We start from the raw sequence: 16214 nt of genomic DNA, 5'->3' as shown, positions 1-16214 counted from the left end.
TGGAAAAAGATATTCCATGCAAATGGAAATCAAAAGAAAGCTGGAGTAGCAATTCTCATATCAGACAAAATAGACTTTAAAATAAAGACTATTACAAGAGACAAAGAAGGACACTATATAATGATCAAGGGATCGATACAAGAGGAAGGTATAACAATTGTAAATATTTATGCACCCAACATAGGAGCACCTCAATACATAAGGCAAATACTAACAGCCATAAAAGGGGAAATCGACAGCAACACAATCATAGTAGGGGACTTTAACACCCCACTCTCACCAATGGACAGATCATCCAAAATGAAAATAAATAAGGAAACACAAGCTTTAAATGATACATTAAACAAGATGGACTTAATTGATATTTATAGGACATTCCATCCAAAAACAACAGAATACACATTTTTCTCAAGTGCTCATGGAACATTCTCCAGGATAGATCATATCTTGGGTCACAAATCAAGCCTTGGTAAATTTAAGAAAATTGAAATCGTATCAAGTATCTTTTCCGACCACAACGCTGTGAGACTAGATATCAATTACAGGAAAAGATCTGTAAAAAATACAAACACATGGAGGCTACACAATACATTACTTAATAACGAAGTGATCACTGAAGAAATCAAAGGGGAAATCAAAAAATACCTAGAAACAAATGACAATGGAGATACGACGACCCAAAACCTATGGGACGCAGCAAAAGCAGTGCTAAGAGGGAAGTTTATAGCAATACAAGCCTACCTCAAGAAACAGGAAACATCTCGAATAAACAACCTAACCTTGCACCTAAAGCAATTAGAGAAAGAAGAACAAAAAAACCCCAAAGCCAGCAGAAGGAAAGAAATTATAAAGATGAGGTCAGAAATAAACGAAAAAGAAATGAAGGAAACAATAGCAAAAATCAATGAAACTAAAAGCTGGTTCTTTGAGAAGATAAACAAAATTGATAAACCATTAGCCAGACTCATCAAGAGAAAAAGGGAGAAGACTCAGATCAATAGAATTAGAAATGAAAAAGGAGAAGTAACCACTGACACTGCAGAAATACAAAAGATCATGAGAGATTACTACAAGCAACTCTATGCCAATAAAATGGACAACCTGGAAGAAATGGACAGATTCTTAGAAATGCACAAACTGCCGAGACTGAACCAGGAAGAAATAGAAAATATGAACAGACCAATCACAAGCACTGAAATTGAAACTGTGATTAAAAACCTTCCAACAAACAAAAGCCCAGGACCAGATGGCTTCACAGGTGAATTCTATCAAACATTTAGAGAAGAGCTAACACCTATCCTTCTCAAACTCTTCCAAAATATTGCAGAGGGAGGAACACTCCCCAACTCATTCTACGAGGCCACCATCACCCTGATACCAAAACCAGACAAAGATGTCACAAAGAAAGAAAACTACAGGCCAATATCACTGATGAACATAGATGCAAAAATCCTCAACAAAATACTAGCAAACAGAATCCAACAGCACATTAAAAGGATCATACACCATGATCAAGTGGGGTTTATCCCAGGAATGCAAGGATTCTTCAATATACGCAAATCAATCAATGTGATACATCATATTAACAAACTGAAGGAGAAAAACCATATGATCATCTCAATAGATGCAGAGAAAGCTTTCGACAAAATTCAACACCCATTTACGATAAAAGCCCTGCAGAAAGTAGGCATAGAGGGAACTTTCCTCAACATAATAAAGGCCATATATGACAAACCCACAGCCAACATTGTCCTCAATGGTGAAAAACTGAAACCATTTCCACTAAGATCAGGAACAAGACAAGGTTGCCCACTCTCACCACTATTATTCAACATAGTTTTGGAAGTGTTAGCCACAGCAATCAGAGAAGACAAAGAAATAAAAGGAATCCAAATCGGAAAAGAAGAAGTAAAGCTGTCACTATTTGCAGATGACATGATACTATACATAGAGAATCCTAAAGATGCTACCAGAAAACTCCTAGAGCTAATCAATGAATTTGGTAAAGTAGCAGGATACAAAATTAATGCACAGAAATCTCTTGCATTTCTATACACTAATGACGAAAAATCTGAAAGTGAAATTAAGAAAACACTCCCATTTACCATTGCAACAAAAAGAATAAAATATCTAGGAATAAACCTACCTAAGGAGACAAAAGACCTGTATGCAGAAAATTATAAGACACTGATGAAAGAAATTAAAGATGATACAAATAGATGGAGAGATATACCATGTTCCTGGATTGGAAGAATCAACATTGTGAAAATGACTCTACTACCCAAAGCAATCTACAGATTCAATGCAATCCCTATCAAACTACCACTGGCATTTTTCACAGAACTAGAACAAACAATTTCACAATTTGTATGGAAACACAAAAGACCCCGAATAGCCAAAGCAATCTTGAGAACGAAAAATGGAGCTGGGGGAATCAGGCTCCCTGACTTCAGACTATATTACAAAGCTTCAGTAATCAAGACAGTTTGGTACTGGCACAAAAACAGAAATATAGATCAATGGAACAGGATAGAAAGCCCAGAGATAAACCCACACACATATGGGCACCTTATTTTTGATAAAGGAGGCAAGCATATACAGTGGAGAAAAGACAGCCTCTTCAATAAGTGGTGCTGGGAAAATTGGACAGGTACATGTAAAAGTATGAAAATAGAACACTCCCTGACACCATGCACAAAAATAAACTCAAAATGGATTAAAGACCTAAGTGTAAGGGCAGACACTATCAAACTCTTAGAGGAAAACATAGGCAGAACACTCTATGACATACATCACAGCAAGATTCTTTTTGACCCAGCTCCCAGAGAAATGGAAATAAGAACACAAATAAACAAATGGGACCTAATGAAACTTAAAAGCTTTTGCACAGCAAAGGAAACCATAAACAAGACCAAAAGACAACCATTAGAATGGGAGAAAATATTTGCAAATGAAGCAACTAACAAAGGATTAATCTCCAAGATTTACAAGCAGCTCATGCAGCTCAATAACAAAAAAACGAACAACCCAATCCAAAAATGGGCCGAAGACCTAAATAGACATTTCTCCAAAGAAGATATACAGATGGCCTACAGACACATGAAAGAATGCTCAACATCATTAATCATTAGAGAAATGCAAATCAAAACTACAATGAGATATCATCTCACACCGGTCAGAATGGCCATCATCAAAAAATCTAGAAACAATAAATGCTGGAGAGGGTGTGGAGGAAAGGGAACACTCTTGCACTGTTGGTGGGAATGTAAATTGATACAGCCACTATGGAGAACAGTATGGAGGTTCCTTAAAAAACTACAAATAGAACTACCATACGACCCAGCAATCCCACTACTGGGCATATACCCTGAGAAAACCATAGGTCAAAAAGAGTCATGTACCAAAATGTTCATTGCAGCTCTATTTACAATAGCCAGGACATGGAAGCAATCTAAATGTCCATCGACAGATGAATGGATAAAGAAGATGTGGCACATATATACAATGGAATATTACTCAGCCATAAAAAGAAATGAAATGGAGGTATTTGTAATGAGGTGGATGGAGTTAGAGTCTGTCATACAGAGTGAAGTAAGTCAGAAAGAGAAAAACAAATACAGTATGCTAACACATATATACGGAATCTAAGGGGAAAAAAAAAAAAAAGGCCATGAAGAACCTAGTGGCAAGACGGGAATAAAGACACAGACCTACTAGAGAATGAACTTGAGGATATGGGGAGGGGGTGGGGTGAGATGTGACAGGGTAAGAGAGTGTCATGGACATATATACACTACCAAATGTAAAATAGATAACTAGTGGGAAGCAGCCGCATAGCACAGGGAGATCAGCTCGGTGCTTTGTGACCACCTAGAGGGATGGGATGGGGAGGGTGGGAGGGAGGGAGATGCAAGAGGGAAGAGAAATGGGAACATATTGTATATGTATAACTGATTCACTTTGTTATAAAGCAGAAGCTAACACACCATTGTAAGGCAATTATACTTCAATAAAGATGTTAAAAAAAAAAAAAAAAGATTATCATACTAAGTGAAGTAAGTCAGACAGAGAAAGACAAATATCATATGATATCACTTATATGTGAAATCTAAAATATGATACAAATGAACTTATTTACAAAACAGAAACAGACTCACAGACATAGAAAACAAACTTATGGTTACTAAGGAGGGAGTTTGTGGGGGAAGGATAAATTAGGAGTTTGGGATTAGCAGATGCAAACTACTATATAAGAAAATAGATAAATGACAAAGTCCTACTGTACAGCACAGGGAACTATATTCAATATATTGTAATAAACTGAAAAATTTTTTTAAATACAAACTAATTTTTATGTTGATTTTGTTTATACTGTAACTTTACAAAATTTATTAATCAGTTCTAAGAGCTTTTTTATGGAATCTTTATGATTTTCTACATATAAGATCATGTCATCTACAAACAGAGATAATTATACTACTTCCTTTCCAATTTGGATGCCTTTTACTTATTTTTCTTGCCTAAATGCTCTGGCTATGACTTCCAGTACTATTTTGAATAGAGGTTGTGAGAATAGATATCCATGACTTATTCCTGATCTTAGAAGAAAAGTTTCAGTTTTTCAACAGTTAATATGACATTAATTGTTGGTTTGTTATATATATCCTTTATTTGGTTGAGATACAGATCTTCTATATCTAGTGTGTTGAAAGATTTTTTTATCATATAAGTGTGTTGAATTGTAACTAACATTTTTTTCTGTGTTCATTGGGATGATCATGTGATTTTGATCCTTTATTCCTGTTAATGTGGTGAATCATATTAATTGATTTACATATGTCAAATCACCCTTACATCCTAAAGATAAATCTCACTTGGTCATGTTTTATGATACTTCTAATGTGCTATTGAAATTGGTTTACTAATATTTTGTTGAGGATTTTTGCATATATGTTCATCTGGGATACTGGTCTGTCATTTTCTTTGTCTGGCTTTGGTATCAGGGTAATGTTAGCCTCATAAAATATGTTTCTATGTGTTTCATCTTCTTCAATTTTTTAATACTTTGAGAAGGATTGTCACTGATTCTTCTTTAAATATTTGGTAGTATTCACCAGCAAAGCTCTCAGGTCTTGGGCTTTTCTTTCTTGGGAGGTTTTAGATTACTGATTCAATATCCTTACTTGTTATCTGTCTGTTGTGGTTTTCTATTTTTCATGATTCAGTCTTGGTAGGTTACATGCTTTTAATAATTTATCCATTTCTTCTAGGTTACCCAATTTGTTGGTTTATAATTGTTCACAGTGGTATCATAATCCTTGATATTTCTGTGATAACCATTTTAATGTATCTTGTTTCATTCCTGGTTTTATTTATTTGAGTTTCTCTTGTTTTCTCAGTTATTCTAGCTAAAGATTTGCCAATTTTGCTTTTCTTTTCTAAAAGTCAACTTTTGGCTCATTGGTTTTTGTCTATTGCTTTTCTACTCTCTATTTCATTTATTTATGCTCTAATCTTTTTTTCTTTCTTTAAAATATCTTTATTGGAGTATAATTACTTTACAATGTTGTGTTGGTTTCTGCTGTACAACAAAGTGAATCAGCTATATGTATACATATATCCCCATATCCCCTCCCTCTTGAGCCTCCCTCCCACCCTCCTTATCCCACCCTTCTAGGTCGTCAGAAAGCATCGGAGCTGATCTCCCTGGGCTATGTAGCAGCTTCCCACTAGCCATCCATTTTACATGTGGTAGTGTATATATGTCAGTGCTACTCTCTCACTTCATCCCAGCTTCCCCTTCCCCCTGGTGTCCTCAAGTCTGTTCTCTACGTCTGCCTCTTTATTCCTGCCCTGTCACTAGGTTCATCAGTACCGTTTTTTTAGATTCCATATATGTGCATTAGCATACAGTATTTGTTTTTCTCTTTCTGACTTACTTCACTCTGTATGACAGACTCTAGGTCCATCCACCTCATTACAAATCACTCAATTTTGTTCCTTTTTATGACTGAGTGATATTTCATTGTATATATGTGCCACATCCTCTTTATCCATTCTTCTATCAATGGACATTTAGGTTTCTTCCATTCCTGGCTATTGTAAATAGTGCTGCAAAGAACATTGTGGTACATGTGTATTTTTGAATTATGGTTTTCTCAGGGTATATGCACAGTAGTGGGATTGCTGGGTCATATGATAGTTCTGTTTTTAGTTTTTTAAGGAACCTCCATACCATTCTCCATAGTGGCTATATCTAATCTTTATTATTTCATTCTTTCTGTTAACTTTGGGCTTAATTTCTTCTTCTTTTACTTTCTCCTTGAGGAATAAAGTTTGGATGTTTATTTCAGGTCTTTCTCTTTTAGTGTTGGCATTTGTAACTATATACTTTCCTCAGTACTGCTTTTACAGCGTCCCATAAATTTTGCAATGTTTTGTTTAAATTTTTTATCTAATAGTATTTTCTGATGTCCCTTCATTTACTTCTTTGATGTTTTGGTTGTTCAGGACTGTGTTGTTTAATTTTCTCTTATTTTTGGATTTTCTAATTTTCTTTCTGTTATTAATTTCTAATTTCATTCCATTTTGGTCAGAAAAGGTTCTTGGAGTTCTCTTGTTTTTTAATATGCTTGTGAAACAAATATTTTTGTTTTCTTCCCTCTTTTAATGCTTTATTATGTAACTTAAGATATATTGATTTTGTATCATAATATTTAAATAATTTAAATTTTACATTATAGTATTTTTGTTACAGGATATCAAAGGGAAGAATAAACGTCACTCAAAGACTGTATTTCATCCTCTGAGGACAGAGTTATTGCATTTTTATTGTACACAGGATAGTTGCATCATGATAGGTTGAATTGTGACCTTGTTACTGTCTTCATTTGGAGATTGAATATGGTTTAAGAAGATCTATATGGGTGCCAAGTTGACAATGGGTGGGCTTGTGATAGTTAATTTCATGTGTCAACTGAACTGGGCCAAGGAGTGCCCAAATTAAACATTATTTTCAGGTGTGTCTGTGAGGGTCTTTCCACATGAGATTAGCATTTGAATGGTGGACTCAATAAAGTAGAATGCCCTTCACAATGTGTGTGAGCATCATTCAATACATTGAGGGCCTGAGTAAAACAGAAATGTGGAGGAAAGAAGAATTCACTTCTTGTTCTTTCTGCCTGCCTGCTGGATCTGAGACATTGGTTTTCTTATGTTCTTGGACTGGGATTTATACCATCAGCTCCCCAGGTTCTCATGCCTTCAAACTGAGACTGGAATTACACCATTGGCTTTCCTGGATCTCCAACTTGCAGACACCAGATTGTATATATATCCTATTCATTCTGTTGGGCAACCGTGATGAACACAGGTACATATATGCTAAGGGTTGTAATGTTTTCTTGGAAAATTAACCCCCTTATTATTTAATACCCTTCTTTATCCCTGATAACTTTCCTTGCTGTGAAATCTTCCCTGTCTGAAATTTAGTTATTACATTTTATTTTGATAAGGGTTAGCATCATATATTTTTCCATCCATTTACTTTTAATTTGTGTGTTTCTTTATATTTAAAATGGGTTTCTTGTATGCACATACTTACTGTTAATCTGGATTTATCCTGTGGTTATAACCTCAGGAAACTTTTCTGTAAATAGAATTTATGTAGGTTTCTGCCAGTAGCCAGTGGGAATCCTTTATCCTATGATATTTCAGTCCCCTATAGAGGTTTTAGCTGAAAGTAGAAATCCCAAACCAAGAATTTATAAGTCTGAATATACCATTTTATTTCCTTAAGCTCTCAAGTGCAGTTGGAAATAGACATCCAACCCACAAACCTTGTGTTCCTCATTCCAACAGTGTATCATAATAACTCTTCATTACAGTCACCAGTGAAAACTTAAGTAACTATTTGCCACTGTCTGCTATGAACTAACAGTGGTGCATTCTCTGATAGTAACAAGATTTTCACTACATTTATACACAATCAGGTCAGATAACCAATCCCAGATTCTCAATCTTGAAGTTTTATTACCTGCAATTACTTCTAGTATCAAACACTTTCTCAAGGCTTGGTTTAGGTAATAGAAACTATTTCAAATATTTTAATTAAAAAGGGACTTATAGTAAATTCAGTATTTATGAGGTTATTGCAAGAGTTAGAGGATGAAGCTCAAGACTTTACTGGACCTCCACTAATGGCACCTAGTACTCTTCAGAAAAGATATTTTAGAAGTGTTAATATTTTTCATCATAATCAGGAATGTGGGGAATCAGGAGGTGACCCCATAAGTTATGAACTTTAATAAACTTTAATATAACATCATAGTAGCCATGATTCAGGGATTAAGAATACTGTTCAGGAAGCTATGACTACTACTACAAACACTGCATGTGTCTGGACACTGAAATATGGAATCTAGAGACCATGATAGCCACTGTTTTTCTCAGTACCCATAATGCTAATGACTGGATTCAGAACTGTTGAGTGTGGCCACTATTATTGCTGTAATTGACACTTTCATGAAACTGGAAATTGAGTGATGACATCTCTACAGTCAATTTTTGCCAGCCAGAAAACTGAAACGCCATTTTAGAGGGCTATGCCTGAATTCTGTCTTCTAAATCTTATGTGAGTACAACTCATTAGCAAAACTTAATTTCACTATGTAGTTGTTTTCTACTGCTGCATAACAAGATACCACAAACTTAGCAGTTTAAAACAATTTCCTTTTTTTTTAGCTCACGGTTATCTAGTCCAGAAGTCTGGCATGGCACCATTAGGTTCTCTGCTCTGTATATTACAAGGCTGGAATCAAAGTGTCAGCCATGCTGAATTATGGTCTAGATGGTCTGGGAAAATATCTGCTTCTAGTTCATTCAAGTTGTTGGCAAAATTTAACTCTGTGGAGTTGTAGGACTGAGGTCCCCATTTCCTTAAATGCTGTTAGCCAGGTGTCACTCTTTGTTTCTAGAAACCACTCTTTGGTCCTTGCACATGATTCCCTTCATCTTCTAAGCAAGCAACAGCAGGCCCATTAAATCCTTATTCTGCTTGAAAACTCTGTGACATCTCCTTCTGCCATCAGCTGGAGAAAATTTTCTGCTTTTAAAGGACTCAATTGAGTCAGGTCCACCCAGATAACCTCTGTTTATTAACATCAACTGACTTGGGACTTCAGTTACATCTGTAACAATCCTTCACAGACATACCTAGATTAATATTTAATTGAATAACCAGAATATGGGAATATTAGGGTTGAAGGGCTGAGTTAGACTCTTATCTATCACAGCCTCCATAACTCCAGTCACAAGAGATTTCTGGATATTTATTTTTTGGCTAATATTAAAAATCACGCTAGAAGGAGCTTAGAATTGTGTCATTTAAACACATCCAACCAAGGATATAGGTAATTAATAGGAGGTATTTTAAAAGTAGCATGTATAGGAAACTGCAAGAAGTTCAGTATGGTTAAATTGTAGCATAGGTGCATGATGGAAGAGGCAAGAAATGAGCCTCTCAACGTGGGTTCGGGAAAATTGTGAAGAACCATGTATGAATGTATGAGGATTTTAAACTTATTTCTGCAGGTGATGATAATATGTATAAGATGGAGTTTAAATCATAAATATTGAAATGATATTGAGATTAAAAAAATACTGGTTTATATCCTGGTTTCACCATTAATGAACTTTATTTTCTTGTGCAAATTACTTGAAGTTTCTGAGCATCAGTATCTTTATGTGTAGATGAGGATAATAATAGTAATATATTATTTTTAAAGGATTTAAAAAGACTACATGTTAAGTGAATAGGATATAAAGAGCACTTTAAAATGCTAGTTTTTATTGTCATTAAATATATTGTACAGGATATTTATGTGATTTAACATGTGTTTTAGAAAGAAAACTCCCAAATCAATGTAGAAGATAGTTGAGAATGGAGAAGAGACCAGAGAGTTAGACAAGTTAGCAAAGGTCCAGATAAGAGATGATAAAAATGTGTAAACTAAGACACTGTTGACCAGAACGAAAAGGAAAAGAAAAACTGAGAATCATTTCAGAAATAGATTTATCTGTGTAAATTTATTTAATTCACAGGTGTCCTCAATTGGTCAATCACAGTACCTACTAGGTCAAAGCTATTCCCCTGCTAGGGGAAGTGAACCCTGGTTGTTTCTTGATTATGTTCTGCTCATGTGATGTCCCACTTTATACTTCTCCACAACCAACCCTTACCTATAGGGTATTAGACTGTGAATGGTCACTTGATCATAACAAGTCATTCTCTAAACTTATCGGAAGCCTATGAGGTGAAAAAATTGAACAATTCTGGAAAAATAAGGATAAACTGAACCAATAATATTCCCTTTTTAAGAAATATAAAGTGGTAATCTCAAGAGAATGATGTAGTTAATAAGGACAGCTGAGGCTAAAAGCATGTACAGAAGGATGAAAAGGCAAGAAGGACCATAAAAAAAATATTGAACTGAAGTTCATGGGTTGGTCAAAATTATAAGCAAGCAGAAAATTTGTGTAAGTTGGAGATTGTTTTAAAGGATGTCAATGTTACACACACATTTTAAAAAATTATTATAAAATAAATTTAGAATATTGGAATATGGTAAGTTATGCATAGTAAATCTGGTTAACATCAGGGAAGACAGAAAATATACTGAACAGAGGTTAAAATAGTCAATGCAGAGAAGGAGGAGAAATAAGAAGAAACAAAGAAAACATTAAAAACCAAAAGAGTAGCTGTGTCACATTAATGGTAGGACACTAAAGTGAAAATCCATGAACAACTGCTAGAGGGGTTCCTGGAAGTCTTGACAGTCCATAACATAGTCTCAAAACTATGTTATAGTTCAGAGTGTGAAATATGACTGCTGCTCTGCTCATCTTTTGGAATTTCCATGGAAGTCCTATCACAAGTTTTCCCATATTTCTCCTGATATTAATGCCCATAACTTGAACTCTTCTGAGAAAGATCGTGTTCCTTGCAACTAGAAAAGACAGACATAAAATAAGGAAGCTCTTACCTGTCTGTTCTTTGTACCATGCTCCATTTGTTAGTCTCTCTATTGCTTGAATTCTTAATATCTCCCAGTGTTGGGTTTTCCTTTTGTGTCTTGAAACATGGCTCAGATCTCCCTGAATCAAAAATTCATTTACTACTTCCTGTCACCTCTTCAACGTACAGTCATGTCTATTTTTCTTACTTTCACATTTCCTTCAGAGAAGATTTCACAATTGTCTTCACTTCTTTACCACCCATTCACAGTTTTAGTTCTTAAAATCAGTCTCTTAACTGATTCTTCTGAACCATTCTACTGAAACTGTTTTACTAGATATTAAAAATGACCTTCTGGTTTCCAAATTCATTCACCTATGTCAATATTCATTTTGCTTGGCATTTCTGCAGTATTTTATGGTGTTGACAACTCCATACTTCTAAGAATTCCTCCTCCTTTGGCTTCTGTAAAACTGTACCCTCCTCAGCCACAAGGTCTGAGAGTTTCCTTTTAAAAGTCCCCTTCCCGGAGGATTAACCAAGATGGCAGAGTAGAAGGACGTGCTCTCACTCCCTCTTGCGAGAGCACCAGAATCACAACTGGCTGCTGGACAATCATTGACAGGAAGACCCTGGACTTCACCAAGGAGGATACCCCACGTCCAAGGACAGAGGAGAAGCCACAGTGAGACGGTAGGAGGGGCGCAATCAGAGTAAAATCAAATCCCATAACTGCTGGGTGGGTGACTCACAGATTGGCGAACACTTATACCACAGAAGTCCACCCACTGGAGTGAAGGTTCTGAGCCCCACGTCAGGCTTCCCAACCTGGGGTCCAGCAACGGGAGGAGGAATTCCTAGAGAATCAGACATTGAAGCCTAGTGGGAATTGATTGCAGGATTTCGACAGGACTGGGGGAAACAGAGACCCCACTCTTGGAGGGCACACACAAAGTAGTGTGCACATTGGGACCCAGGGGAAGGAGCAGTGACCCTGGGGGAGACTGAACCAGACCTACCTGCTGGTGTTGGGGGGTCTCCTGCAGAGGTGGGGTTGGCTCTGTTTCACCGTGGGGACAAGGACACTGGCAGCAGAGGTTCTGGGAAGTGCTCCTTGATGTGAGCCCTCCCAGAGTCTGCCATTAACCCCACCAAAGAGCGCAGATAGGCTCCAGTGTTGGGTTGCCTCAGGCAAAACAACCAACAGGGAGGGAACCCAGCCCCACCCATCAACAGTCAAGTGGATTAAAGTTTTACTGAGCTCTGACCACCACAGAAACAGTCAGCTCTACCCACCACCAGAGCCTCCCATCAAGCCTCTTAGATAGCCTCAACCACCAGAGGGCAGACAGCAGAAGCAAGAAAAACTACAATCCTGCAGCCTGTGGACCAAAAACCACAGTTACAGAAATATAGACAAGATGGAAAGGCAGAGGGCTATGTACCAGATGAAGGAACAAGAAAAAAACCCCACAAAAACAACTAAATGAAGTGGAGATAGGCAACCTTCCAGAAAAAGAATTCAGAATAATGATAGTGAAGATGATCCAGGACCTCGGAATAAGAATGGAGGCAAAGATTGAGAAGATGCAAGAAATGATTAACAAAGACCTAGAAGAATTAAAGAACAAACAACCAGAGATGACCAATACAATAACTGAAATGAAAACTACACTAGAAGGAATCAATAGCAGAATAACTGAGGCAGAAGAACGGATAAGTGACCTGGAAGACAGAATGGTGGAATTCACTGCTGTGGAACAGACTAAAGAAAAAAGAATGAAAAGAAATGAAGACAGCCTAAGAGACCTCTGGGACAACATTAAACGCAACAACATTTGCATTATAGGGGTACCAGAAGGAGAAGAGAGAGAGAAAGGAGCAGAGAAAATATTTGAAGAGATTATGGTTGAAAACTTCCCTAACATGGGAAAGGAAATAGCCACCCAAGTCCAGGAAATGCAGCGAGTCCCATACAGGATAAACCCAAGGGGGAACACGCCGAGACACATAGTAATCAAAGTGGCAAAAATTAAAGACAAAGAAAAATTATTGAAAGCAGCAAGGGAAAAACGACAAATAACATACAAGGGAACTCCCATAAGGTTAACAGCTGATTTCTCAGCAGAAACTCTGCAAGCCAGAAGGGAGTGGCATGATATACTTAAAGTGATGAAAGGGAAGAACCTACAACCAAGATAACTCTACCCGGCAAGGATCTCATTCAGATTTGATGGAGAAATCAAAAGCTTTACAGACAAGCAAAAGCTGAGAGAATTCAGCACCACCAAACCAGCTCTACAACAAATGCTAAAGGAATTTCTCTAAGTGGGAAACACAAGAGAAGAAAAGGACCTACAAAAACAAACCCAAAACAATTAAGAAAATGGTAATAGTAACATACATATCGATAATTACCTTAAACGTGAATGGATTAAATGCCCCAACCAAAAGACATAGACTGGCTGAATGGATACAAAAACAAGACCCATCTATATGCTGTCTACAAGAGACCCACTTTAGACCTAGGGACACATACAGACTGAAAGTGAGAGGATGGAAAAAGATATTCCATGCAAATGGAAATCAAAAGAAAGCTGGAGTAGCTATACTCATATCAGATAAAATAGACTTTAAAATAAAGAATGTTACAAGAGACAAAGAAGGACATTACATAATGATCAAGGGATCAATAAAAGAAGAAGATATAACAATTATAAATATATATGCACCCAACATAGGAGCACCTCAATACATAAGGCAACTGCTAACAGCTATAAAAGAGGAAATCGACAGTAACACAATAATAGTGGGGGACTTTAACACCTCAATTACACCAATGGACAGATCATCCAACATGAAAATAAATGAGGAAACAGAAGCTTTAAATGACACAATAGACCAGATAGATTTAATTGATATATATAGGACATTCCATCCAAAAACAGCAGATTACACGTTCTTCTCAAGAGTGCACAGACCATTCTCCAGGATAGATCACATCTTGGGTCACAAATCAAGCCTCAGTAAATTTAAGAAAATTGAAATCATATCAAGCATCTTTTCTGACCACAACGCTATGAGATTAGAAATCAATTACAGGGAAAAAAACGTAAAAAAGACAAACACATGGAGGCTAAACAATACGGTACTAAATAACCAAAAGATCACTGAAAAAATCAGAGGAAATAAAAAAATACCTAGAGACAAATGACAGTGAAAACACGACGACCCAAAACCTATGGGATGCAGCAAAAGCAGTTCTAAGAGGGAAGTGTATAGCTATACAAGCCTACCTAAAGAAACAAGAAAAATCTCAAGTAAACAATCTAACCTTACACCTAAAGAAACTAGAGAAAGAAGAACAAACAAAACCCAGAGTTAGCAGAAGGAAAGAAATCATAAAGATCAGAGCAGAAATAAATGAAATAGAAACAAAGAAAACAATAGCAAAGATCAATAAAACTAAAAGTTGGTTCTTTGAGAAGATAAACAAAATTGATAAGCCATTAGCCAGACTCATCAAGAAAAAGAGGGAGAGGACTCAAATCAATAAAATCAGAAATGAAAACGGAGAAGTTACAACAGACACCGCAGAAACACAAAGCATCCTAAGAGACTACTACAAGCAACTCTATGCCGATAAAATGGACAAGCTGGAAGAAATGGACAAATTCTTAGAAAGGTATAACCTTCCAAGACTGAACCAGGAAGAAACAGAAAATATGAACAGACAAATCACAAGTAATGAAATTGAAACTGTGATTAAAAATCTTCCAACAAACAAAAGTCCAGGACCAGATGGCTTCACAGGTGAATTCTAACAAACATTTAGAGAAGAGCTAACACCTATCCTTCTTAAACTCTTCCAAAAATTTGCAGAGGAAGGAACACTCCCAAACTCATTTTATGAGGCCACCATCACCTTGATACCAAAATCAGACAAAGACACTACAAAAAAAGAAAATTACAGACCAATATCACTGATGAATATAGATGCAAAAATCCTCAACAAAATACTATCAAACAGAATCCAACAACACATTAAAAGGATCATACACCACAATCAAGTGGGATTTATCCCAGGGATGCAAGGATTCTTCAATATATGCAACTCAATCAATGTGATACATCATATTAACAAATTGAAGAAGAAAAACCATATGATCATCTCAATAGATGCAGAAAAAGCTTTTGACAAAATTCAACACCCATTTATGATAAAAACTCTCCAGAAAGTGGGCATAGAGGGAACCTACCTCAACATAATAAAGGCCATATATGACAAACCCACAGCAAACATCATTCTCAATGGTGAAAAACTGAAAGCATTTCCTCTAAGATCAGGAACGAGACAAGGATGTCCACTTTCACCACTATTATTCAACATAGTTCTGGAATTCCTGGCCACGGCAATCAGAGAAGAAAAAGAAATAAAAGGAATACAAATTGGAAAAGAAGAAGTAAAACTGTCACTGTTTGCAGATGACATGATACTATACATAGAGAATCCTAAAGATGCTACCAGAAAACTGCTAGAGCTAATTAATGAATATGGTAAAGTTGCAGGATACAAAATTAATGCACAGAAATCTCTTGCATTCCTATACACTAATGTTGAAAAATCTGAAAGAGAAATTATGGAAACACTCCCATTTACCATTGCAACAAAAAGAATAAAATACCTAGGAATAAACCTACCTAGGGAGACAAAAGACCTGTATGCAGAAAACTATAAGACACTGATGAAAGAAATTAAACATGATGATACCAACAGATGGAGAGATATACCATGTTCTTGGATTGGAAGAATCAACATTGTGAAAATGAGTATACCACCCAAAGCAATCTACAGATTCAATGCAATCCCTATCAAATTACCAATGGCATTTTTTACGGAGCTAGAACAAATCATCTTAAAATTTGTGTGGAGACACAAAAGACCCCGAATAGCCAAAGTAGTCTTGAGGGAAAAAAATGGAGCTGGAGGAATCAGACTCCCTGACTTCACACTGTACTACAAAGCTACAGTAATCAAGACAATATGGTACTGGCACAAAAACAGAAACATAGATCAATGGAACAAGATAGAAAGCCCAGAGATTAACCCACGCACCTATGGTCAACTGATCTATGACAATGGAGGCAAAGATATACAATGGAGAAAAGACAGTCTCTTCAATAAGTGGTGCTGGGAAAA

General features: G+C 36.4%; 1 long non-coding RNA gene across 1 annotated transcript in view; it reads left to right on the top strand.

Annotated features, from left to right (window-relative positions):
- Positions 1-2627: 2627 nt before the first annotated feature.
- Positions 2628-16214, top strand: part of LOC309653143 — a 254909-nt gene continuing 241322 nt past the window's right edge. Inside the window, exon 1 of the long non-coding RNA XR_014259015.1 lies at positions 2628-4050. This is a non-coding gene — a long non-coding RNA (uncharacterized lncRNA). The remainder of the gene's footprint in view (positions 4051-16214) is intronic.

Source organism: Balaenoptera physalus (genome assembly GCF_965194825.1).
Source record: "Balaenoptera physalus genome assembly, chromosome: X".
Classification (NCBI taxonomy): domain Eukaryota; kingdom Metazoa; phylum Chordata; class Mammalia; order Artiodactyla; family Balaenopteridae; genus Balaenoptera; species Balaenoptera physalus.
Note: the sequence above shows the minus strand (reverse complement) of the source record. Positions and strands in the feature narration are given on the sequence as shown.